The sequence below is a fragment of the Corvus cornix genome, chromosome 5, assembly GCF_000738735.6.
Source record: "Corvus cornix cornix isolate S_Up_H32 chromosome 5, ASM73873v5, whole genome shotgun sequence".
NCBI classification, from domain to species: Eukaryota; Metazoa; Chordata; class Aves; order Passeriformes; family Corvidae; genus Corvus; species Corvus cornix.
In genome coordinates this window covers 46,672,467-46,697,685 of record NC_046335.1, presented here as the reverse complement: position 1 = coordinate 46,697,685, position 25,219 = coordinate 46,672,467, and the positions used below count along the sequence as shown (strand labels likewise).

Here is a 25,219-nt window from a genome sequence, read left to right as displayed (position 1 = left end):
ATCTCTGGATGTGTGTTCAATCTCTATTGTAAAGTAACTTTTAAAAGTTCCTCTTCTGTATTTAGCATTTCAGCTCACAAACTTGGATACTGGTACAGCATAAAAACTTAAACTAATGGAAGATGTTGAACAAATGCAGGGAGGCACAAATTAGCCACAAATTGATTTCATTTGGAAATTTGGATAAGGTTTATAAACATCAAAGGACTGCTATAATTTCTTTAAGACCTTATTGCAGTGGCAGGGATCATAATCATAATCACTCTGGAGACAAACCTGATGCTCACATGTAGTTATTAATATGAGGCTTTATTGTGTTCATAGTTTGTACCTATAGTTTTATTTTTATTTTAGAAAATTTTATGCCAATTTATATTTATTTTCATAAAGTGTTATTAAGTTTGCAATGTCAAAGCACTAGGAGGTATTGATGTTAAGACAATCAGTGCAGTTCCATGTGATAGTTTTAAATGACATGGATGAAATATTAGGTTTCTTAGAGGGTTCTTGCTTTTTTTAGTCAGAGCTTAGATAATGTCTTTTCAGTCATTTGTTCAATTATTTTTACCTATGTGTCCTAACACTTTGTTACTGTGTGTTATTCAATCCTCGCTGAATACAGAGCCAGCAATTTCCTCAGTCACTTTCCTGTGGTGCCCATCACTGGAGTCCCTGAGAAGTTCATCACTAGTAGTGTATTGCTTTTGAAAATGTATTTTTAAGTACTTGGGATATATTATCTTTGTTTTACATATTGCTAAATAAGGCATAGTAATTTTGGGGGCAAATGGTCTAAAACCCCTAGGATTAATTTTCAAAATACTGAACTTTATTTTGGTAGTTGCATGTTTAGTGTGTGGTCTTCAGATAGAACTGTGAAGGTCCTACAGTTCTGCAGCTGAGATGTTGAAGTGTCCAGCATAGCATCTAGAAGAAAACAAATCACCAGGTGTAAAAATTCCAGTTTAAACAGATATGCACAGTATCAAAAAAGTGCTATTGAAAATAAGGGAGAATCTGAATCCATTTCTACATGGTGCCATCTGTGTGCCATTTTCACTCAGAAGTGGTCAAATTCTCCAGATAGCGAGAGAGGACTGTGGACAACCATCATGCTCCCAGTGTGCTCTCACTGAACCTCGAATCCGGGTTCACCTACCTGCAGCAGGTGCCTGATGTGCACACAGTCCAGTGGAGAGCAGCAGGATCCAATCACAGACTCGGGGTTGTGTAATACTGCGTACGCACAAAGATGGCACATTGCGACTTCTGATAGCCTGCACTCCCTGCTCACGTAAGTAACCCTTCCTCTGTCACTCTGACTAGGGAGAGGAGAACTACTCATGAGAAATTCTCATGGGCTCTGTGTTGTAAATTATCACAGACCGTGGGGTTTAGATATATTCTCTAAATATGCATCATGGAGGTGACTAATTGGTCTTGCATGGTTTGCTAAGCTGAGCTGTCAGCCTCCTTATCACTTTGCAATGCTGAAGTATGATATAAAACAAGAATGCTGTCAAACTTGAGCAGCTAGACTTGTACTGTATTGAACATTCAATATGTCAGTGGATGAATTGTCTGTTGATCTCTTTTATAGTCAGTTTTCGGCTTTATTGATCTGAGAACCATGAAAATCCTTATCTGCTTTGGTCCGTTGCTGCAAATGGCTGAAAACTGGTGTTGCATGTTCATGTTTTGAAAATAAGAATTGTATGGACTGAAATTTCTTACCATGAATGGAAATGTCTTGCAGTTAGGGAGTCTGCCTTTTTCTGTTGCCATCATCAAGCAAACTTTATCCATGGTAGTTTGACTGTCAGTTTTCAGTAGGAGATTGATGTTGTAAGCTAGTAGTGATTGTTGCAGCTGTTCTCTAATTCTGAGTGTACATCTTCTAACTCTTCACCTCCTTCGAGTGCTAACAATATTTCTGATGAAATGAAGGGAGAGTCTGAATTATTAATTATAAATTGAACAGAGAGAATCACACGTAGATGTCATATCTGAAACTGATTTTTGTGAGCTGCTGATTAGGGAAGTAAGAACACTGTCTATAATCATGCCAGATGTGTGTGTTAGTTCTAGTATGTGCTTATGGGCTGATGCCTTTATGCAAGTATGGAGAGCTATGACTCCTTTTATACAACACAATAAGGCACAGTTATCTCTTGTTTATATTGCTCTTAATAAATTAGGAATGTTGTTAAAGTTTCTGGAAAGAATTTTGGACACTACAGATAGAAAACACTGCACTAGATCAATTAAAATATGCAGTAATGAATGCATCAAATGCAGATCTGAATTGACAACCTTATAATCTCTATGCAGTGGATGCTGAAGAGATTTGAAGAAAGCTTGTCCATTGTTGAACTAATTACATGACCATGAAAATGGATGGCAAAAATATTTCTGTAAAAAGCTGATTCTTGGAAATTGAAGGTGAAGTAGAGTGTCTTACTGAAATTGATCTCAGATTAATATTGACACAAAGGGCTTTTTTCCACTATCAGCCTTATCAATGCAGTAACATTTTTGATAGAGAAAATATTGTCATGAAATGAGGAGACTTTTTTTTGTATCTTCACAAGAATAAACAAATAAATTAGTCTCTACAACCTAAGAAAGAAATAGAAGAGTTTGACATATGTTTCATAGCAGGCAGTGGGCTCTTAAGCAAACACAAGTCTTCTGAAACAAACACAATCCAGAAGGCGGTTCATCTCATTTTGCGTTTCTGTCCAACAAGAACAGAAACAGGAAAAGTAAGTTTGCTCTTATGGTGTGGATCCTGAAGTTTTGGAACTCCTTTGTATGCTCATTTGTTCTCTCTGAATCATTCTTGCAAACAGGTGGGGAGCGCTTTCTTTTCTTGCAGGTTTTGGATTGAATTCAAGGCTCCAGGAAACCCAAGTCTCTTATGCTGGTATAATTTCAAAGCACTTCAGCATAACTCAGTTGGGCTGGACAGAAGGAAACCTGCATGTGAGTCCCATGCTTTGTCAATGATATTCCAAACACCACATTTCTTGACTCAAAGCCATCAGGTGATTATTTTTGTTGAATCAGATTCCTCTATATCCCAGACTATGCTCTCACACACATTTTATCCTGTACTTTCTTCATGTAACTTACCAATTTACATTTAGGGCAAATCATTTAGGCAAACATCCCTTCTTGGCTCAGACATTCCCAATGGCAGAGTATTGCCTGCATCTGTTGAAAAGCTGTTTTAGTTGTTATATACTCAACACTGCTAAATGACAGAGTCTTACTTTCTAAGAGAAGACTCTAGGGGGGAAAGCCTACACTACATGCATCGGCAGCTGAAGCATTTCCCAGCTGAACACTAGGTTGGTTTGCTGAAAGATTTATGTCAAAAATTAGTTAAAATCAGTTTGACAGCCTTGTTTTTCATGCAGAGTTTCAGTTCCCAGAAAATCAGTCCTGTTTCATCCCACACAAGTTAAGGTGGATCAGATTAAGAAAGAATACTGACTATAGGTAAAAAAAGTGAGAGAAGCCTTTCACTGTGTTAGGAATTGTTTGGGCTGCAAGTAGCCAAAAGTGTTTTGACCACATTGGAGCTGTAAAACAGTCACTTCAGCCTGTTATCTAGTCTTTGTGGTGTATTTCAACTTTGCTGTAATTGCTGCATATCAAAAGGCTTCAACGATTTTTTCTTTTAAAATTTCTGTAACACTTAGTAATTACCAAGCTGTTTATGCACATCGTAGCTTGAAGCTCCATCAAGCCAGACCCTCGTTTGAACCAGCTTGTCATGGCTCACATTAATTCATTACATTTACACTGATTAGGGAGGCTGAGGAAATACAAGATGTTTCCTTAGCACAATCATGTTCCCTTCTAGTGGTTCCAAGCTGAATTGTAAGTATCACTAGGAGTTCATAATACAAATTTTGTACATTTTCTCTCATGTAACATTATAATATCATAGATTCTTACGTAGTAAAAAGAGGTTCCACTGTATCTGACCTATAAAATCTTGATATTCAATTAAACTTTTTCCACTGAAGGATCCCTTTGCAGATAATCACAAAACTTTTTATGCTGTTCTAAAAGCAAGGCCTTTTGTCAGTATACTCTCAACTCTTATGGAAGTAATGATTATCTCTGTGTTGTGCAATCCACTAAATCCAGTGGTCCTGGGAGATGATCCACCTTGATAAGCAATGTACTTTGACAATCTACTTTTACAGAAGCTAGGGGAAAATTCCTTGGGCTCAGAATGTGCATTTTTTTTAACTTCTAAAGTGAGGAAAGCAGGCTTGGGTTACTTTCCTTTTTTCCTTTCTTTCTTTTTCATGTGTGTGTTTTAAGTAAAAATGGGTATGTCTTAGGGTCCTAGCTTAGAAGTTTAAAAATCAGAGGAATTGAAGGGATGATGGTTAGTGCTGGTTCTCACCTTGGTAAATAAAGGGATAGAGTAGAAATGCCTGAAAAAGCTGGTCAGAGCCAGAATGGTACGAGTAGGTAAATAAATGGGTCTAAGGACGCTTTCCCTGTATAAAGAGCACTGGCTGTTTTACACTGTGCAGTTACAACATGTAAGATTAGCCAGGACAAATCCTATTGAAATCTTAAATACACAACAAGCCTAGCCGCTGTCTAGGGCAGTGTACAACAGAGCTCAGTATTTAATAACAATGTCAGGTTAAGTGCTAAGAAAGAGTGGAGGCCAGAGCTATGGCACTGGTGAAGATTTTAAGTGCCTGCACTCTGTGCATGAGTTCAATCACTCCTGCCTCAGCCATTCCCTGAAAACAAGTCATTTAAAACTCAGAGCCACATTTCATAGTGTCAAGATAGTATTTGTTGAAACACTGAAAGTCAGAAACAATGCTTTTGTTGGCAGCCTTCTTGTTGTGTGCTTATTCAAAGCAGGGAAGAAATGGTGTGATACAGAGTATTGGAGAAACAGCTCCAGACAGATCTCCCCTGCATTACCTTTTCTCTTCATTCCAATAACTACAAAGAATAAAACTACTCATGATGGAAGCGACACGACGCTGTGTCCTGGTGGGTGTGCAGTGAATCTTCTTGTCCCCCTCTCACGGGAATGTTGGGAGATTAAGGAGGAAAAGTGGAAGGAATGGTAATTGTTGGAAGTATCCTGTACACTGGTAATGCTGCATCTTAAACTTGGCCACAATCCCAAACCAGATTTGCTTACAGCACACCGTTTCTTGAAGGCATTGCAACTCTGGTTAAGGTGAGCTAAAAGAGAACCATCTGGAAATGGAAGTGAGAGGGGCTGAGCTGAACAGGAGGTGTTATGGACAGACTGCTTCCTTCATGTGTCCCTACCCTCACCTGCAAGATCATTGAGCTTAAGGAGAAGGTTTACCCTCTACAATTAATAATGTATTTAGAGAGTTTTGCAGCTATCCAGATTAGTGCCAATTGGTCCTTACATCCTCAACACCTGGAGTCTGACTAGCATATCCTTGGCTGCATTATTTGAGAACAGCCATAAGTCTTTTCCTATTGCTAGCAGGAGATGTAACCATCATAAGAGCCACTGGTAGTTACAAATTGAAGTCTGATTTGAGAATCTCTCTTATAAGGATGAAAAACTGCAGTAAAAATTCCTGGCAACTGGCATGTGAAAGAATGTGCAGCAATGCTCTGGAAGCATAAGACTTGCAAGCCTACCTCATGTTAAACAGGAAGTTAAAGGATGCTGTTTTACAGACCTGCTAACTGGATATTACAGCAAACTGTATGCCACTTGCCTGGCTGGCTTCTGGCATCTATTTCCCTCTGTAACTTGTCAATATTTGTTGCCCATCCAAGGTTGATATTATCAAGAAGTGGTATTATTAAAATCATGAACGAAACATTGAATGGATTTATGTCCACAACAGATACTGATTTCAATGTTTACACAAAGAACTAGCAAGATTTGGGATATTAGTACAATATATAATAATAACTTGCTATATTAATTTAATAAACTATTAATTTATAGAATTCTTATCTTAGAAGTTTCCCATTCTGTTAGGTATTAGTGCAAAATCTGTGCTGTTAGAATGTCAGTATTTTCTATTGGAGTGAAGAGCAGATTTTTATCATGACAGTATTTTTAAACAAAATACTGAGAAGTACACAGCCATAGAGAATACACAACATTGCCAAAAAGTTGTTCTGTCTGGCACCAAAACACTAAATTAACTTCAAGTCAAGCATCTGTGAAAACAAAGAATAGTCTGTTCAACCCATTATCTAGGAGAACACGAACTACAGCGAAGAATACCATGTTGTAGTTGGTTTCCACCCAGAAGTACATGCTTAATACTAAGTTGTGCTCTGCAGAAAGGTGTCTGAAAGAAAATTTGTCATGTCCAGTAAGAACAAAGTAGAGAGCTCCCACTTTTTTTTATCTGAGATTAATTCACAGTTTTCTCTTTATAGTAACCATACCACCCATAACCATACAGGTCCCAAACTTGGAATTCTTGTTCAGCCAAAATGTCTCATATGAAGACTACAAGATTAAATTCATTTGTTTCTGCAATGACTGCAAAAAACAAAATTTCACTTTCACTCGGAGAGGTCTCCTGGTTCACTAATGTGGATAGAAGAGTCATTTATTCCTGGTGGGTGTTGTTGTGTACTAAGGAGTTTAAATATACTGAGCTGAGCACTAGCCTGCACGTATGAGGAGCATGCCAGTTTACACAGGGTTTCTGCAGGTGTCAGACAGCACATTTTCCACAATGGAAGAGACAAATATTACTGTATCTGTCACAGGTCCTTGGAAACAACCCTGAATACCAAGGGCATCACTCTTGGCTGACTAAACAGGGAGAAACGCACCTGAAAGGGCATGTTCTTATTGAGAGCTATGGTGCAGCAACAGGAGGAAATAAGTAGAGTCCTCATAAATCTGTGTTACCCTGCATGTCCCAGGTTTTTCCATACTTACATTCACTAAGAGCAACACATTTCAGTCAGGAAATTTAACTCTATTTTAAACAAAACCACTGACGTCAGGTTAAAACCCGGATTCTGAAGTATACTCTGTCTTTATCTGTAGTAGAACCTTCAACGGAACTAATGAAATATATTGACCCTATAGTCCCTGTAATTATTTATATCAAACATCTGTGCAATTATCCTGTGGTTTCTGATTGTTTGCTTGGCTGTTTGAGATCATGGATACCTGCAGTGTGCAACATCCTGTTGACAAGATCATTTTCACAACTTGGAAATGTAGTACTTTAAATTCTGAAAATACTCAAATTCCGTCCCAGTGAAATTCAGTCCAAACCAAGCCTTGGTTCCAAGTCCTATTGCCCACTTATTTGGCAGGGATTTGGCTGATTACTCCTGACTATGCCTGCTAGCAGGGCTACAGGGAGGCAACAAGACTCCACGGCTGAGGAAAGGCAGAGTCTCTCTTTAGCTCTTTTTCTGCGCTGGCAAGTAGTGAAGTAGAGATTCAAGGAGCAAAGCTAATGTGAGAATGGAGTGAGGATGCTGAGGCAGTTTGGATGAAAGACTCCTTTGGGGCACAGAGGGGGAGAAGGCCATTTTTCTAGTTAGTTGAGTCCGAAAATAAGGGAGGAAGATTTTGACCCTTCTCTTACTTAATCATAATTAATTATTTGCAAATACCAGTTAAAGAGGAAATTCTGCATTTGCATGAACTTAATAACTGATGGTTGTGGTTAGACGTACTTATTCTTACAATTATTTGTTTCAACAAACAGCTTCCAGATCACTTGTTTGTATCTGCCATTTTTGGGAGTTATAGAATATGTCTACTTTTATTTCCCAGAATCACAGAACCAATTAGATTGGAAAAGACCTCTGAGATCACTGAGTCCAAGCTGCTCGTTTGTTTTTCCATATTTGTTCAAGGTGCCAGCTGGGAAGTGGCTTCTGGTAAGTTTAGAATGTAACACCTACCCTACCGTAGGAAAAACATGATGTTACATTTCTAACATAATTCTTACATTGGGGAAATGATTGAAAGGGATGGTTTTCACACTATGATGCTGCTTTGGGATTATGTAGGACAGTCAGGCTTAATGCTGTTCAAGAGGAAAACAGGACTCATTGGTTCAAGATCCAACCCAAAAGAAAAGGAGGAGTCCAGCAGAGATTTCCAAGTAAAGAGGTGAATTGCCTGAAAATGCTACATATGTCCACTCAGTTAAGGACAGGAATGCTGGAGTACTTAGTGTTTCAACTCTGTCTCTTGCTTTGTGTAGCAACAAGTAGTGCAAAGCATTGGAAGGAGAGCTCTAATCACACATATGTGAGGCAACAAGAAAAACTGCCTCAAGGTACATCAGCCCTGCAGATCTGTTGCTGAAGGAGAAAAAAAACCCATCTGGGTCTCAAATAAGATGAATGGAATATCAAACCTTAGATAAATGCTGTTTTCATATGAAAGCATAGAAATGCAATTTTTCATATGAATGGTGGGAAGAAAGTAGTTTTTTTCAGAACTCTTAAGATTTCTCATTTCATCTGCTCTTTGATTATCTAGGTGAAGTAAAGAAAGCAGCATCTTGGACCAGCTAATACTGCCTTTTTGTGCCAGGTCAGACCCTCTGGCTCCCTGTGAAGTTGTTTCCTGAGACATTTGCTGATTTCACTTAATATATCTTTTGATAACCAGATTTCCAGAGATATCTGACCACTGCTCTTCAGCCACCCAGACAACAGACAGTAACCTTTGCAAAGCTGCTGCCTCTGAAGCCATCACTGGATTTTTACAGAGTGACTTAGAGGAAATTCTGTTGCCAGTATTTAATTTGTTTTTATATTATGTAATAATGTAAGACTTAAAAATAAGATAAAGATATTAATAGCATACATTAATCCTTTGGGAAGAGAGAAAAAGTCTCTTTTAAAGGAAAAAAAAAATTAAGTACATCAAACTAGGATCGGAGGTAAAGTTCAGTTAAACTTCAGTTAAAACTAAAGTGAGTTAGACCTGGTGGAGTAATTATTAGCCAGCTCAGTTTTTTTATAAATGGGCATAAACCTACTGACTTTGATTTATAAGCACATAGCATTAGGTTTGCATTCTGCCTGTTCTGTAGAAGGGAATGCTCATTATATCACTGTATAGACAATTTTTAAACTAGATATAATGCTGTAAGTTGGACAGGAATCCTTTATCCCAAACTCAGTGTATGTGAACATCTAGCTAATAAAAGATCTGTATGTCTAGTAAATGATGTCCCTAAACAGGGGATCAAATTGGTCCCTTAAATGACATTTCAGAACAGAGGTTGTGCTACACTTCAGTCTCACACTTAAACTCTCTAAATACTTAAGTTAAAGCAAGGATTCTAGCTGGGTATCTATTCTTTCTTACCTATCCATGAAAATTTAGTTTAGCCTAATGAGAATAACATCTGTTACTTGAACACCCTTGGCAGTCCTACAGTCTTCTAATACTGTTCTGGTACAAACTCTCCCTAAACCCCCAAAAATTTGACATAAATTTAAATAAATATTTGCATCAAATGTCACATAGGAAGCCATTGTTTGGATAGACCTAACTGGAAAAATTCTATTCTGCTACAAAAAATTAACAGAAGTAAATACTTGGGTACTGTGAGCCAGCCCTCTTCCACTTACTTCAATGTAGCTTGATTGAATTATGATTTGGGTTCATGACGCGCTATAAGAGAGGAAAAGAGATGTTAAACTGGAATTCTCTGCCCTCCACTGGGGTGACTCAGATGTACACTTGAACATTAAAGCTGAAACCATAATTTACATCTTCCAAACGCCTGAGAAAGTTTGGATCTGGATCACACTCTTTTGCCTCTGGTTACCAACTGGGCTTTGCCTGTCCCACATTGCTGGCAGGCAAAGGTCTGTTAATTTATAATACATGGCTCAGACCATATGGCTAGTAAAAATGAAATGTTGGGAATTTAGGGGAGATGGTCCAGTACAGGAACAATGACTTAAGAAAAATAAAGGAGTTGGATGACCTAAAGCCAGTCTTGAGAAGGTTACTGTGGAAGGTGGTATGAAGTCATGAACATATAAAGAGAAGCTGAACTGCTGACCTTATATATATTTGTAAGTACAAATATCTTGGTCTCAGACCAAACCTCTGCTCTGCTAGGTGTGTGATTTTGGGGCAAAATATTTCCACAGTGGTCTGCAACAAAGGAACAAAACAACACACAGTAAAACAGGCACACAAGTAATAATGTATAGGAAAAAAGTAAAAAGTGTGGAAGCAGGATATAGTGCAACATGCACAGAGTGCAACTCTTTGAGTAAATATTAGCAAAGAATTACTGCAGATATTCATCCAGGTCAAGGAAAGTGGATATGTGTGTGAAATCAGCTGATCTGTTCAGCCACTACACACCTGTTCTCTTGGAGACATTCCATGGACTGGAAGGACCAAGTGCAAGACTGAAATGCCAGAACACCCTGCCACAGCCCGTTCTGCTGGGCTCACAGCATTGCATAAGGCGATCATAAAAGGAGAACTTCATGAAACTGTGTGCAAGATGGAAATACCCTGCAGGAAAAACGTCTGCCCCCTCTAAACATTTACCTTCAAGATGTTATAGTTAAGGCTGGGACTAGGTCAAGGAAGGAAATGAGCTGCATTTTAAACCTCTGTACCCTCCAGTTATTTGTGTTCAGTCAGTCACCCACAGCTAATGTTTCTCCTTCTTTTATCTCTGTTATGACAGACCTGAGCAACACAAGACATACCATTTGTAGAAATAGCTCTTTAGGGCATGAGGAGGTCCATGAGAACCTCCTTCAAGATGTATCCACTGTATGGTGGAGCTGATGGCAGAGGCTCTCAGTCACTGCTTACACCAACAGCCACCATATATTGCTACTTCAGCAGTCATGGCAACAGAAAGCAGTGTTCATAGCAGAGAATGGTCTTGATAATGACCCTTTTAAATTATTTTTTTCCAACAATGCTCTTAAGAGCAGATTTGACAGTGCCACACACAGATCACCAGTTCCCAACCAGTTTGCAGAACCAATAGGAAAGAGGAGATTTGCAGCAGAAAACAATCACATCATAAACACTGCTCGTCTTCTCATTGTAGTCTGGGAAGTTTACCCCAGGCTTCTATGCATTTACGCTGTGTTTTGAGGATGAGAACAGTGGGAAGAGTGTTGGGCTGAGGGGAAGACAGCCAGGAGATGCGAGGGAGCAAGGAAGAAGTGACTTGGGCTGGTAGGAGCAAGAGGAAAGAGAAGAACATGGTAGCAATGAAAAAGGCTGGAAACTAGCTGGTTTTATATTGGGGTGGGAAAGGAGACGTTCACCAGTGACCAGTCAGCTCAGATAAAACCTTTTGATAGTAAAGACTGATTACAAAAATGGCTCATAAAGAAATAACTCGTCTCCACCTGTATACAGAGATACAGGCAGAGGTCACCTTTAAGTGTATGGGATCCTTGTTCTGCTCGGTGGCATTCTGAAATTATATATCAGTTCTAGGATTAAATAAGGATCCCTGTTCCATGTCAACACAGGTCTTTATTTTGCTATTAATCCTGTGCGCATGCAGATGGGTAATGGATCATACACATCTCCGGGAGGAAGCTGAGATGGTTTACCTCTTTGGAATCTGCAGCAATCCCCAAGTAATGCTCCCAGGAACAAAAAGATGCTAGACCGTAACAGATGTAACACTCTCCAGTTAATTATTTCTGAAGTCCTTGTGATTTCATAGCTGGAAAACTAGAAGAGTTTCTCAGAGTTTAGAGTCTCATAGCCAGCAGCTCCTACCAAAATTCAGATCTGGAGCCCAAAGCTATTGGATAAACCAGTTTTACCTTCCTGAGCATGCAGGGCTGTGTTGTATTTCTGTGTTTGCTGTGCAGAGGAGCAGAAGAAACACTTCAGCCCATTACCTGGCACAGCATCCAGTGACAGGTTCCTGCCATCCTGGAGGTTGTGGAGCTCACCCATAACAGCTCCCCATCTGGGCAAAGTTTGGATTTTATGCATGCACCCAGTGAGGAGGGAAAGCTGCATCAAAAAGCTGCAGCCAAAACCAGAAGAGATATGATGCCAGAGCAGCATGGACACCTCACAGATAATTATAATGGGATGAGGTATAGAGGAAAAAAGGGTCAGCTATTTCTCAGAAACTGGTAAACCATTTTTAACATCTAATAAAACAAAAGCAAACGCATTTACTCTTCCCTCTGACACAATAATGTGTGAGCTCATATTATCTACCTGGCCAATAAAAATATTACTAGTGTGTAGAATATTAAAGAGTAGTACTTCCCTTTAAAGAGAACATAGAAACAATATAAAAAAAGTAGAATACACATATATGAAACCCATAAATATTACAATAAAGGGCTTGAGATAGGTATATGTATATCAGAAGAAATCAAGCAAGAAGCTCTTAAAAAGGGGACTTGGAGGAGGAAAAAATGTCAGGCACTAGCTGAGAAAACATCAAGCAGAAAATTGCCTGTTTTAAAATAAATTAGAAAGAGAAAATCATGATTTTTAAAGGAAAAATTCACACTGTGGAAGGAAAAAGGGTAAAAAGAGAAGTAATATAGTTTAATTTGAAATAAATTCCTTATGGGAACAAGCCTAATGGAGGTGGTTTGTGAAAGACATTATTTTCATGCTAACAGGAAGCACAGAACTACTAGAAGCAAATATATAAAATAATGTTCAGGAGTAAAGATGATAGCTACAATTATGATTCTTTTTCCTTTACAGACTTTCAAAATCCCTCATTCCTCCAACCCTTTGAGCTGATTAAGTTTGAAGTACAAAGCTGTTTGAGGTTTGGGGTTTTTTTTAATATTCAATGCTATTATAATTTAGTGCAAGTACATGACAGTGATATGAATGCCCACTGCTGGTTGCTCTCTCTAACTGTGTAACATTAAAAATGGACTTCAACACCCACTTGGAACTTAAATTCTCAACCTGCTGCTCATTTCATGTGCCTTGTAAGAGCCAAATCCCCTGGCTTTACTTTTGAGTTTGAACATGTGTTGTTCAAGGAAGCTTTTAGTTTGAGAGCATCTCTGGAAGTCCACTTTATAGGTTCAAAAGAATGAATATTCTCTGTCAAGTCCAACTGGAGTTTCCCTCCCCATCAGTGGAATATACTATTCCTGCACTAGGATATGAACACAATTCCTTTCAGTCAGGAAACCTCACCATTTTCTGTCTGAGCTGAACACTGAACAAGGAACTTCAAAAGAACCTAAATTCTCCCAGTGACTGGAACACCCTGATGTAATGATTCAACAGAGTCTTGGCTTCCATGACAGCTTAATAAGATAGGTGCTTTAGATTATTTTTCAGGTATGATAGAAAAATGTACAATCCTTTGTTCACCTCTGTAAGACTTTCCCCTTTATTCACTTTGAAGTAGGAACCACTGCTGCAAGAAAATTCATACAGTGAGCAGAAAACCACCTTTCCACCAGATATGTAGCAAAGATATGTAAGCGGTGTCAAATTAACATTTTCAGTACATTCTCCTCCCTGATCTTTCAGATGTTTATGAAATTGAGAATGGAAAGAAAAAAGTAGTTTTTCTTGAGGTTTTTTCTTTTCATTTCCTTTGGAGTTGTGTTTCTTGAAAGTGCATTCACATTAGCTCACAAAGCCATTTTTATCTTTAAAACTATTTCAGATGGGAAATCTTTTGATTGTGTTATTGCATAGTAAACTAAAAAAAAAGTAAGAGAAGCAGAATCTTTTCTTGCCCTGCATCTATTTTATGTCTTTTGATCTTGTCTCTCTCCTGGTGATGTTATTACTCTGAAACCTGTGGTAAAATGCCAGGGTGAGAAAGAAGCTTAGCTCTTTGAAATGATTGTGGTTAAATTTGTGTTAAGCCCTCTGTGATCTGATAATGACAAATCTAACATGTAAACCTTTGCAGAGACATACATTCAGGTAATCCATGTATTCACAGACTTGAACAAATATTGACAGAAGCAACTTCATACTTCTGTAATGACCCACCACAGTGATGACAGATCACAGCCCTAACCAGAACTTGTTCATGAAAACACTGGATGTACAGAGCTTGGCTCCATTTCTCCAGCAGTATAATGTGTTTTCCTCTTTTGCATTAAAATTGATCAAGACAAAGGAATGACACTGATCTTCCTGGGTCAGGTGTCAGAAGCTACTTCTGCATGCTGCTTTTTAATGGTGTTTGCTACAGAATGGTGTAACTTCAGGTGGAGCTCTGACACATGTTCCAGTCAGATTCTAGGTGGGCTGAATGATGTTCTGGGGGTGCCTCTCTCCACTCTCAATAGAGGAGGACCATGAAACTCAGTGCTGGATTTAACACACCCAGCATTTCACACTCTGAGTTTTTCACCACCTTGGATTCTATTTTGGCTAGGATGCTACAGGCTGTGTGAGAGGTTTTGTTAGATCAGTGTAAACCAGCATGCCCACCTGAAAACTGCTTTTTGCAAAATAAGCCATCCAGTTTTATAGATGTGACATGAATAGTAGAGATATACTACATTGTGGAATTACTATTATTGCATTTTTGCTATACAGAGAAGTTTAAAAATGTAGCAGTTATATTTTTGTAATAGCAATGGTCTGAAGATATTTGTAATGTAAATCTTTTGGGTAATGACCTTAAAAACAGGCATAAGTATAAAAACTCTTAGGTTTAATAGGTTACTCTTTAGCTGGTAGCAGTTTGGATACTTGCAGGTTCCTAAACTGCTTATAATATCACCCTGCTTTCAATTGACTTTTCATTCTAGAGTTCTGTCCCCAAAAATGGATGTTGAGTCCAAGATAAACCATATCATCATGGTTCAACAGAGGAAAAGAAAGGGAAACTGTTTTGTTATTTTCAGAAGAGAAACTGCCCTGCTACATGCTCACCAAGTACTCCTCCCTCAGTACATTTTGCCTGCCTGCTCGATGAGGAACCACAGGCTTTAGTGTTATCTGACTCTCCAAAGAGTGTATTTTGTAGGTGTGATGCCAATGTGCAGCTGTGCACATCTCAAAGCACGGGCCTTCTTGGTATATTCTGATCAATACAAGAGTTGCTACTGGAAGAACTGGTCAGGAATATTATGCCAGGATAAATTTGCTAAAAAGATCTTTCTAGTGACCAGTGAGCTCCAAAAAAGAACCATCTCTCCACCTCTATCTCTTCCCCCCAGCGAAAGAAGCAGCTTTCCATCTACTTCCTTGGCAGGCTCATTTTTGGCCTGCAAAGGACCTTAACGTCAAAACCAGTAAGGAAAGACACTGCAGGTTGATTTTCTCCCCTTTATATTTTCTCTTTCTTTTCTCATCCAGATTTTGGGTGAACATTTCCTCCAGGTGCATATTACCTTTTTCTTTTCCTTTTAAAAACAGGGAAGGTATGCCTGGTTTTAATACATCTCTAATTATATTCCATAGCTTGCTAAAGCAAAGTTATAACTTTCATGATGATAGTGAATCAATTTTTCTACCCCGTGCAGGGTGGATATGAAGGCTAATGTCCTACCAATGCCATTGACTCAGGGTTGCTAAAGGAAGTCTTATGAAGGAAAGTCTTCTCTTATCACTTGGCATTTCTGACTTGCTAATCTGATTTCAAAGAAAAATTGTTTATAGGAGTTCCTGGTTCAGATCCTCCTCCTTGCTAAAGTTGATGTCAAAGCATGTGCAACAGTAACTGGATGAGCAAGTCAAGCTTGTTGAGTTCAGATCCAGAAATGCTAACAATTTACTGATTTAGCAGCTCTCAGATGCCAGTTAATAACCAGAGAAATAGGAACCCATTCAAAGTTATTGGGTCAGACAATCTGACTTCTTCCTGTACTGGTGCCAAAACTGAAGACTGGATGATGTCTCAACAAATCTCTGGGTCAGTTATTGTTTTTATTTTATGTCCTTGGCTACATGAACTAATAAACAGCCTGCATTTTCTCCCTGTTCAAACCCTCCCTTTACTTCCCATTGCTACTTACATGATTTTACTACCCACCCTGTGTCTCTTGCAGCATAGTCTGACCAAGCAGGTGCGATGGTGAATGAGGAATGCCACTAAAGTTACTTTTTGTGTGCCCATTCAGCCCCTTCCAGATAGGTGAGTATCAGCAGTGATAGCCTGTAATCAAACACATCATAATCGCTTGGCAAAATCATGGGAGTGAGCACAAGCTACCTGGTACCCTTCACATGATCAAATGACAGAGAAGGTGCTGAACCCACCACACTGAACATAATTGTTTGCATTTTTCAGATATTTTCCTTGTGCCCCAAATCAAGCTTTCAGTTCAGGTTTTAAAAGTTTGTATTCCTGACAACATATAAAATGTAGTACAGGAACTGTGCTCACAAAATAAAAGACAGATGTTTTATGTGTTTTCTGTTTTCTGTATATGTCTTTTAACCAGCTGTATAAAGTCATCTCTCTGACGTGTTGAGTCAACTTGTTCAAGTATTGACTTGGTGAAGTCAGTAATTAAGAGCCCATTCTTATTTAGTTCTAAATAGCAAAGGCTTCTCTCTCATGATACTTTTAGGGACTCTACTGGTGATCCACCTGGGCATGCCCACCAACAGAAAGTTCCCATCACTCCAGGTTCGCAGAGAAGGGGACATGTTTTGGGACACCACAAGATTCAATTCTGCATGGCTGGTGTCAGCACTAAGAGCCCATCGGGTCACTTGTTCAGCTTGTCTGCACCCATGGCCAGTGGCAAACCAACATTCCTCAACGGTAACGTGGACTGCACATCAGTTCTCTGGAAAAAAAAAAAGAAAGGTGTCCACAGAAGTGGGCCACTTGCATCCTGTTGGCACAGTCCACATTCAAGGTTGTTCCTATTTGGCTCCATTCCCTTGAGGAGACGAGGAGCAGCTGTGCAGGAAGTGATAGCCATACCACCTAATGCTTAATGTACAAACAAGGGGCAAGCTGCACAGCCTTGATAAAGGCAGGCATGGTAGTGCTGGAGTGGATTTACATCACCTGCATGATCCCATAACCCAAATAGGGGCTGCCACAACTGGAAGGCAAGCTGGAGATGTCCCATAGCTGGGATCTATCTCCACAGCAGCCAATATTGCAGAGGTTTGTGAATGAAAACTCAAAACATCCGTCTCTTAGGCAGCCGCCCTGCAGATTAAAAAATAAAAGGGGGCTGTTCTTGTCTGAAAAAAGAGGTATTCCAGTTTTCTACCAAAATATTAAAATAGTTAACTTACCTTAATTTCATTATAAAAAGTTTTTAAGCCCTTTTCCACTGATTATTCTAAAAGAATTACATATGGGGTTGTTTATTGATTTTTCCATTTTCTGCTTATCAAAGACTGGAACACTGACTTTTATTATTTTATTGGTATAAGAGAAGGGAAAAGGTATTGCTTATCAGCTTGCTTTTTGTGAATATTTATAATTTCATTTTACAAGCCTTGTTGATGTAGATGCAATTTATTTATGTTTTCATGGGATAAATATAGAAGACCATGGATACTATTGCAGTTCTGTCAAGGGCTACAGAAGGAGTTTCTCAGACTGTACAAGAAGTGGGCTTGTACTTGTGATGAGAATTAAAGCTCAGCAAGTGTGAGCCATTCATATACCTGCCCAATTCAAAAGGGATTTCAAAGCCCATGGAAACTCAAATGTTTCATGAACAGAGCAGATGTCTCACTTATGAGACATGAGTGACTCTCTGTCATGAGCTCATGGTCTCACTGAACTGATGTTCCTCAGCATTTTATCTTCTTGCATCTGGAAGCAATGGGGACTCCCAGCCACAGCCCGATTTAGGACGTCCTTTAGACCTCAGATGCAGGATTTAGTTACTTGAACACAGAGCAAATGAAAAAGACTTGTGCCCCTTTAAATGTTCTGGGATACTTGAGCGTCCTGAACAGAGAATTTGTGTCCTACCTCTGTGTGCACAGACAGTGCCAGATACTTGCAAAGGACACTGTGTGCCTGTGTTTTTGTAGCTGCATCCCCAGGGGAGAATAGCAGGATGCCAAGTTCGATGCTGTAAATATTCCCCAGGAGGAGCTTGATTCCTTACATTAACTTCAGAGGGAATATGGTCCTTCACCACAGATGTCTGTGCTGAATTCTGAAGCTGACTTTTGTGACCTTCACTGCTGCTGCAGAACAGGCCAGCTGGGAAAAGGGAGCTAGCCTAGAACCTGGTGATGGCTACAACTGTGCAACCGAGCCAGACTCAACACTGCTAAGGCCTTCAGCAATGGTTTTACCCCTGCAAGGGTTATTAACACAGGCTTCTGGTCAGGCAATGAGCTCAGAATTTACCTAAAATTCTCCAAAACCACACCCCTTGCTTTCCTGCTGGTATAAAGATGCTATCAAAAAAATCTGTGGGTTGAGTACCTCTCCAGTGGAATCTTCTGCATACAGCTTGAGTAACTTACCTAAAACATCTAGCTGCATTCACCTCCTTGCAAACCTGGGAATTAGGTCATTCTACGTGACTATCAAGAGCTGCCTTTCTGGAAGGAAATGTTGTGGTTTGATGAGAGTTGTCTAATAGGAAGCCACTGAACTGCAGCACAGGTTGAATAGTACTCCACAGCAGCTAGGAGATGGTGAGTTGCACACAGTGGAGCTAAGGCTCGGATTTGCCTCAGTGTTGGAAGAAATAAGACTTTACATTTCAATATTAATTGTCTACGCTATTCACTATCTGCCCTTCATTACCAGGATAAACCCACGTAACCAGAGATTATCCAATTCTCATCTGGAAAACACACTGTATTTATTATCTCATATACATCAACTAAGTAAACTAATCTTCTTTAAAATTTATTACTACACTGGTCTTTAGTAGACAAAGTTACTCTGGTACAACGAACTCCTGTGCATATAGATACATCATGAAACACAGCATCAATTTCCAGCTTTGCTTAAGTGCCTTTGTAAGGACAGTGAAGCTTTCAAATCTAAGAAGCAACATTCAAATTAAACTTTCAGCTTCTTAGTTGAGTAACCCTTTTTTTTATTGCACACAACCTTTCCAATCAGTAATGTCAGTGCCCATTTGAGCAGTGCTCTACTACCTGATCTCTTGAGGGCAGCATGCACAGAATGGGTCTAGCAGCAGTGAGGTGATAGTTGGGATTTTTTCTTGTCTAGGAGGGTAGAAATTTGTTCAGTGTTACCTTAAGCTGTTCAAACTCAGTAGCAAGAAGATCTTTGTTTCTCCTTCTCCTAAGACTATTTAGATTCTCTGATAATACAATTACGGATCTGAGGCACCTATGTTAAGTGTGAAAGCTTTCTTTGCAGCCTGTTGGCTCCAGGGTATGGGACAGTCTTTTGCAGTTTTTCACCTTATTTGAAGCTAAAGCTTCACATCATTTTATAAGGTACAGTGGAAGGATTTTTTTTCTTGCAAAATTTTAATGGACATAATTTGTTTAATCTTTAAGACTTATTAATTTCCCATATGAGATTATGCTTCCTGTTCTTCTGGTCATTCTTGTTGCAATACTGCTCAGAAGCATTTTCCAGCTACAGTTGCTCTTTTGTTGCTATCAGAATGAAGTAATTTCTCTGTCGGACATAATGTTTAATGCTTTCTCCATCGGGCATAATGTTTAATGCCATTTCTGGCATAGGACAAAACACTGCACTTGATGCAGCTGACCAGAGTATTGTGTTAAGTAACTAAGAGGGAAGAAAGGTGAGAGAAGCCACAGTCTCAGCATGCCTGGTAAACCAACTATTGATGGTTTGCAACAGGACAGTGAAGCTGAGTCTCTGTGTGCTCTGTGGGCCAGGGATGCTGTACAGTGAAACCCAGCACACCTTAACAACAAACTGGGCACTTCTGCCCTCCAAGTTGACATTCAAACCTGAAGGATGAGCATCCAAATACCACTACTAATGCATTAGACACTGATAAGTTGGACTTGGTGATCCCTATGGGTCCCTTCCAACTTCAGCTATTCCATAGGAAAAATGCCCTTTCTTTCTGCCTTCTACATTTGATTAATTCTATGTTTAAAAGCATTATTAGCAACTTGAAAAATGAAACAAAATATTTCTAAGATGTACACAAGATGCTTTGATCAGCTTAAAAGTTTTTGGTTTGGTTTAAAAATTAATTTCAGAAACAAAATTTTTTCCATGCTGAGCTCATGATCAGCTCTTTTAATAGAGTGCATTGTTTTCTAGGGCTTAAAACATTAGCAACAGGATGAGGGCACTAGTATGGAAGGATTTTTCAGGAATGGACTGTGCTAGGATTCTCCTAAGAGTTAGCCAAATTCCTTGGGTTTGTTTATGGATTCATTTTCTCTTAATTTATAGGAAAAGAAGGAAAAATAAAGAAAGTTAAGAAGGCACTGGTTTTCATGCAAGACTACAACACCGAAGAGTTAGGTACCTAAGAGTAGAAGAAAATCAAAGCTAAAGGCTTGCCAAAAGTTACACAAGAATGCAGGTGTGAATCCTGGAATCATCACAGAGATCTCCAAAACAAGAAATCCACTTCTGACTGGCAGCTATTCTTAAGGTAAAAAATTTGTAAAACTGCAAAATACTCAATTCAAAGTGCTCATTTTTCTTTACTTAATATGAGTTCATTGCCAGCTTAACTACACAGAGCTCAGTGCTCAGAGAATGCATTCCACTTAGCTAAATTAAAATCTTAGTTGAGGCAATTGAAAATGAAAAATTGGGCCCTCGGTTCAAAACCTCCCACAGCATTGCCAAGGCAACAATATCAAATCATGATAAGCAGAATTATTCTAAACAGTGGGCACAGCTTAAAATGAGGTTACAACAGCTTTTTTTGAAGGTTGAAGGAAGACACAACACTTAGTAGTTGCCTGTAAGTAAACAGCCCCTACACTACCTGCAATATCTTTAGCCTCTATAATGCATACCACGGCCTTTGTGCTAGATATCCTATTGACTCTGTGTGACTCACTTTTTATGACCTCACCAATGAGATAACACCCTCATTCGATAAAAGACTGTATCAATTAAGAAAAGCCCTACTGCCTGATAACCTGATTAAGAGCTGAGTACTCAGGGTGGTGGTGGTCTAATCAATTCTGGCTTCTTGTTGAGCAGCTTTATGGAATTATCCAGCCTTTGGCAAACTTTTGTATGATGCTTACTGCACCTAAAGATAAATTACTCTTTATTTGTTCAATTTGCTGCAAGGTGGGGCCCATCTGCTTGTAGGAATCAGTTCTCTTAAGACTTGGTGTCAGAGAGTTCATTTTTCATTTGAGTGTCCCTAGGGCTTTCGTATTTTTCCCATTTTTAGAAGCCAAAAAAAGAAAAAAAAAGAAGTAATGTAGATACTTCAGTTTCAAGATCACAGATGTACATGCTGGTTTATAGGTTCTCTGACCAGCAACATCAATTATTTATATAAAATTTGAGAAAAATCCCCAAATACGGGCTGGAGGCAAAGTTTTCCTTGTCTACATAATCCTGTAACAGTAGATTATAAAATACATGCATTCAATATTACCACAACATGGCCAAACCCTTCCTTCCCTCTGTGTAACTACTGTCACACATCACTATCACAAAGTAATGGAAAACTTGATACTGTTAGGGCTTACATTCCCTTTTCCATGGGTGGAAACACCTATGGGAAAATGCCATGTAGTTTACTTTATAGTTTGGTTCTCCTTTTGTTGCTCCCCTTTGGATTCTAATCTTTCACTAAGAGGGCCGTTAACAAAGTGCTGGGTAGGAAGGAGATGTGTCCCTTTCTTCTGTTTCAGTTTGAACAAGAAAAATGTCTGATAGCGCTGGTGTAGATAGCAGTGAGGTCTTGCTCCTTGGTAACCAGCAATGTTTTCTGCTGGCAGCAGGAGCTCCAGGCAGTGCTGGGAGCCCTTGGTGGAGCACTGGGGCGCAGGGTAAGTCTGCCTCCACCCTGTCTAGCATGCAGACAAACCAGAAAGCACTGTGCTATTCTTTTTTCATTTGTTTGTTTTGGCAGTTTGGGGTTTTCTTAGAGATTCAAGCCCATCAGTTTAAGACCTGTTGCTCAGCTGTTAGAGCTGACTTTTACCATTAGGATGACTACAGTTTTACTTCATGAGCTGAGATGAAGTTTCCTCTGGTAGCAACCTTTCACAACTTTAGATCTAGGTGATTCTCCCCCTCTATTCTCATGAGACCCTACATGGAGTGCTGTGTCCAGGTTTGGGGACCTCAGCTCAAGAAAGACATGGACCTGTTGGAACGAGTGCAGAGCAGAGACACTAAGTTGATCACAGGATTGGAACACCTCTCCTAGGAACACATGCTGAGAGAGACGGGGCTGTTCAGCCTGGAGAAGAGAAGGCTTTGGGAAGAGCTAAGAGCACCTTCCGGTACTTTAAAGGGGCATACAAGAAAGCTGGAGAGGGACTTTCTATACAAGCAGATAATTGCAGGACAAGGACAATGGTTTTAAACTAAAAGAGGGTAGGTTTAGGTTAGATGTTAGGGGGAAATTCTTTACTCAGAGAGTGGTGAAGTACAGGAACAGGTTGCCCAGAGAGGTTGGGTTGCCCCATCCCTGGAAGTGTTCAAGACCAGGTCAAATGGGACTTGGAGCAACCTGGTCTAGTGAGTGGTATCTCTGCCCATGGCTGTAACTAGATGATCTTTAAGGTCCCTTCCAATCAAACCCATTCTATGATTCTATATTTTATTCCTCTGGGATATCTCAGCCATGCCTTACAATTAGCAGTTTAGAAACTTTCTGGAACATGAAAGATAGCAAGTAAATAAATCATTAGGTATTTATGCACCAGACTATGCACAGGACCTGGGAGAAATGCCATAATGATGTGTCCTGCCCAGGATTGTACCAGGATGCAAGGACATATGGCAAGGAGACAATCCCATGCAGTTAGGACCAGGCACCAGGCATCTTGGAGATTATACTGATCATATCACATCATACCATATCATATCTAATAGACATATGTAATTATATTCACATATATGGAAGGGCATGGAGGAATGTACTGGCAAGTACTGTAAAGAGGAAGACTTCCCCAATTAGCATGGTTACACTGATTAATTTATAGTCTGTTAGTGGTGGGAAGTCATTCAGGTGTATCAAGGTTCTGCATGAATCACAAGCTGCTTAATAGTGCATTGAAATGCAGTCCTGAGCCATGACTGGTAGAAGATGTGCTATCTGATTTATCCTGGGCAAAATGTCCAGGGGGGTGGTAGCACATTGAGTTAGGTGAGCCATCCAGGGCATACATTTCACTTGTTATCAGCTGTGTGTGACAAACTAACCCCAGAGACATTCCAGTGTAAACTGAACTAGAATAATTCCAGACATAAAGACTTTCTATTTGCAAGAAGTAAGTATCAGGGAAGAGTTGGCATAGGACCTTGTTAGCAAGCAATGAGGGTCAATGTACATTTATAGGGAAAGCAGCAAACGGAAATCACAGACAACAGAGACCATTTTATTGGTTCTAAATTAAGCAGTAGGGAAAGGTTAATCAAAACTAGAGGGCTGGAGTCCAGAAGCTGTGGAGATCACTACAAAACTATACACACTCTGTTCTTATCCTGCAGTTTTTTTCTCCTACAAATGCTTTCACTTTTTTTTTCTTCCTCTGAAGTAATATGCCAGCTGTGCAAATGTTTGACCCTGTGAACATTCAAAAATTGATTTTGCTTTCTGGCTTTGCTGAGGACAAGCCAACCCCTGTCTGCAGAAACAGTGTTTTCCAGAAGCAGCAGTAAGTACATACAGACGTGCTCTTTGCTAAGGGCACTTGTCAAAGCCTTATGAATGTGTCCAGGAAAGAAATATTCCTGGTCAGTCAAAACACTCAAACCTTTACCATTAGGAGTTAGTAGAAAAGATCCATTCTTCAAATAATTACCATATCACTTAGTTATATAGTTATGCAGTATATATATAGCACTACATATAGTGCGTTCCCTAGAGTAAACATCTGTCTGTTCCCCAGAATGCTTTCTGGATCTTTGGCCAATTTCAATCAAATCTGGCAGATGAATAGATGTCTCAAGTTTATGTAAGTTTCTGTAAAGCTAGAGAAATTAGTAGCCAGGTAAAAGAAAGAAACTTTATTAGGATATCTCTGTTAAAGTCCTTCCACTTCAGGAAAAGCTTCAATATTAATTTACCCCTTATTGCACAGGGAACCAGCATGTGAGCTGAACATTAAAATGTTTATATGCTGGAAACAAGGGTTCATTGCCCCACACATTCTAAAACATCTGACCTGATGGGTGGGTTTTGTGATGTCTAGTAAGAAGAATATACTGACTGAAAGCTGGCACATTCATAATTCCTTAGCTTGAAGGAATAACATTAGCATAGTTCAATTAAAATTCCATTTAGTGTAATTCAGCTAAAGTTTCAGTGGACCAAGAAGACAAAACCCTCTGGGAAATGAGTTTTTACTAGGTCCAATGCTTGTGGAACTACTGTTCAAAAATTTTTTTGCTCTGGAACTGAATGAATCCACTGTGGTTATCCCTCATAGCACATTACTGGTCTGAGAGGGATGAATGACTCCCCTTTTAGCTGTAAAATTAGAGGTACTTTTTTAGAGAAGGTTGGAAAAAACCTCTAACATCAGCAAGTCCAACTGTGAACTCACCACCACCACCATGTTCAACACTAAACCATGTCCTCCAGTGCCATATTCACAAGTTTTTTGAACACTTCCAGAGATGTTGACTCCACCACTTCCCTGGGCATCCTGTTCCTATGCTTGACAACCCTTGCTGTGAAGAAACTTTTCCTAATATCTAATCTAAACACCCCCTGGCGCAGCTTGAGGCCATTTCCTCTCCTCCTTTTATGTAATCATGTACTTTCCAATTGCTGTGAGTCATGAAGGCATTTTCAGCTCTACTGCCCTTTCTTCCCCATTCTTTGTTACCTCTGAGCCTGAGAGCATCCTGGTTGTCTGAAGTGGCTCTTTTTCTCTCTTTTGCCAACTGTGCACACCAGGATAATATTTTTGCTTGTCTGACTTTGAGAGCTTTGCTCACCTTCCTACTTTCAGGTCTTTTTCCTGGTACTTTTGCTGAACTGCTATTCCTCCTTTGTAAATTCAGCCTGAACTTTATGTTTTTCTCTTTTTTTTGGCTAACTGTAGTTAATTCTTAATTTCAAAATTGTTTCTTCAGTATTCAGTAAGTTCTTCTGCAGTTTTCTCCTTGGGTCACAAGGTTGGGACCTTTGCACAGAA

General features: G+C 39.4%; 1 long non-coding RNA gene across 2 annotated transcripts in view; it reads right to left on the bottom strand.

The window, feature by feature from the left end:
* Positions 1-583: 583 nt before the first annotated feature.
* LOC120410011 overlaps positions 584-25,219 on the bottom strand; it is a 63,400-nt gene continuing 38,764 nt past the window's right edge. For both annotated transcript variants that reach the window (XR_005601915.1, XR_005601916.1), the window contains exons 3-4: positions 1,735-1,933; positions 584-927 (exon numbers count right to left, since the gene is read on the bottom strand). This is a non-coding gene — a long non-coding RNA (uncharacterized LOC120410011). The remainder of the gene's footprint in view (positions 928-1,734; positions 1,934-25,219) is intronic.